The sequence below is a fragment of the Babylonia areolata genome, chromosome 7, assembly GCF_041734735.1.
Source record: "Babylonia areolata isolate BAREFJ2019XMU chromosome 7, ASM4173473v1, whole genome shotgun sequence".
Lineage (NCBI taxonomy): Eukaryota > Metazoa > Mollusca > Gastropoda > Neogastropoda > Buccinidae > Babylonia > Babylonia areolata.
This window is the reverse complement of record NC_134882.1, coordinates 11,300,481-11,302,980: the sequence shown is the minus strand read 5'-3', so window position 1 is coordinate 11,302,980 and position 2,500 is coordinate 11,300,481. Positions and strand designations below refer to the sequence as shown.

General features: G+C 43.8%; 1 pseudogene; it reads right to left on the bottom strand.

Moving 5' to 3' along the window:
* Positions 1–1,227: 1,227 nt before the first annotated feature.
* LOC143284383 (5S ribosomal RNA) lies at positions 1,228–1,351 on the bottom strand (annotated as a pseudogene).
* Between the last annotated feature and the right edge of the window lie 1,149 nt (positions 1,352–2,500).

The window sequence follows — 2,500 nt, the reverse complement described above, 5'->3', positions numbered from 1 at the left end:
CCCCATCACCCCTCCTTCACACACACACACACACACACACACACACACACACATATCCCCCACCCACACCCACACACGCACATACACACATACACATAGGCACACATACAATATATAGTCATACAATCACACACACATGCCCGCGCGCAAACACTCACACACTTGTTTTTGTATTTTAGAGAGAGAGAGAGAGAGAGAGAGAGAGAGACAGAGAGAGAGAGAGAGACAGAGACAGAGCACGACAGAGAGACAGAGAATACAAAAGGAGAGAGAGAAGGGAGAGATAAAGAGAGATAGAGGGAGACAGAGAGAGAGAGAGAGAGACAGAAAGTCAAACAGAGACGCTCGGGAAGATAGATAGACATGTCGACAGAGAGAGAGAGAGAGAGAGAGAGAGAGACAGACAGACAGACAGACAGACAGACAAAGAGACAGCGATAGACACAGAAACCTAATTAGTGCGAGAGACAAAAGTTGCCTTATTAGTCTGGATTGATTTTTTTTTCTCACACCGAACATCTTCGACGGACTTAGAAGAAAAGAAGGAGAAGAAGCAGAGAATTTCTCTACATGAAGAACAGAAAGAAGACAACCCAGATTTCAGAAGTTAGTTATATATATTGCATTGTCCGCATAATTATGCACACTGGAAGAAAAAAACAAAACAAAACAAAAAAACAAAAAACAAAACAAAAAAAAACCTATGCCTAATTACACCCCTTTGTTTTGGTACACTGAGTGACCCCCGGTTTGGAAAATTTAGTTCTGTGTTGTTTTTCTCTTTTTCTTTGAACGGTCCTTGTCTGGCCTGTAACTTGTCTCATCAGAGGGACGTGGTGGCGGTCTTCACTCTGGGGGGTAGACGCTCGCTCAGTCAGACGCTCGCAAGTCCCCGACAGCCGCCAGCTGTCCACACTGCGTCAGAACCTTCCGGGCGCGGATTGGCCTGACCAGTCATCTGCGCACCCACAGAGCCCAACTCACCCACCCCCAGGATGACTAGATGGTCCTCGTCGATCCCGACGGACGAACCACACACACAGACGCTCGCTCAGTCTGGCTCCGCGACGAAGCAATTATTGTGTCCGTCGTCAGTTTCAGTTTCAGTAGCTCAAGGAGGCGTCACTGCGTTCGGACAAATCCATATACGCTACACCACATCTGCCAAGCAGATGCCTGACCAGCAGCGTAACCCAACGCGCTTAGTCAGGCCTAAAGAAAAATGAATGCCAACAGCACCCGGTGTTCCCAGGCGGTCGGTCACCTATCCAAGTACTAACCGGGCCCGACGTTTCTTAACTTCGGTGATCGGACGAGAACCGGTGTTTTCAACGTGTGTATGGCCGTTGGCGTCAGTATATTATAATTATGTGGTGTCCCAAGAACTGTAAATTTCAGCATAGGCACTACTGAACACCACCGAAGTGACTCGGCAGCAGTGCAGGGTCTCCTTTGGTTGGTGTGTGGCCTCCTGGCGACCTAACATCGATGGGTTCCATGCGGACTGTCGGACTGCGACAGACGAACACGGTTGTCTGTGTGTGGGTGTGTGTGTGGGTATGTATGTGTGTGTTGGGGGGGTGGGGGGGGGAGGCGGCGGAGGCGTGGGCGACGAAGGGGAAGGGGGACGGGGGGAGTGGGGGCGACGGGGGACTCGGAATGAGTAATCAAATTAAACGATGCTGATGACGGGGTAAAAAGCTTTAACCAAACTCGGCTGCAACAGTCCGTCTACAATAACAACAACCCCCCAAAAAAAACAACAACAAAAACAACAACAACAAAAAACCAAACAAAAAACAAACCAAACCAAACCAAAACAAACAAACAAACAATAAAAAAAAAAAAAAAAAAAAAAAAAAAAATTCTCGTATGCATATGATCTGTGTTGCTTCATTTTGTTTGTCTGATTGTTTACAAGTCTTTGTTATTTTGTAGCGTATATATATTTTTTTTATTATGCTGGATAATGTGTTAATATAAAGTAAAGCTTTTTTTCTTTCAATTCCATAAAGAAGCATTGGATGAAATGCGTGTTCGCTTCGAAAGAAAACACCTTGTGTTGTCTTAAAGCAGAAGAGTTTTATCTTGGGTCCCTATTAATTTTGTCATCCGTTTTTATCTATTGGGAAATAGAATTATCCTTTAAAGACTGTGAATATCAAGAAAAGCAGAACGTGCTAAGCGTTTAAGTACACACGTGAAGAGATTTATTTGATGAAGCGTCGCTTTTGTTATTTCCACGGGTTGTTATTTTGTCCCAAAGTGAATGTGGCTGTACTGGGTTTTTTTATTTTATTTATTAAGACAGATTTTCATAAGATAAGATAAGATAAGATAAGAATAACTTTATTATCTCCACCTGGAGAAATTTGGTCAGGTGCATTATCACAACATAGACAAGTAAACAACATGGGGACCATAACTGTAAAAGTCAACAACAGCTTTTACGAATATTACGAAGATACAAATGTAAAAAAAAAATATCTTATACACCGTT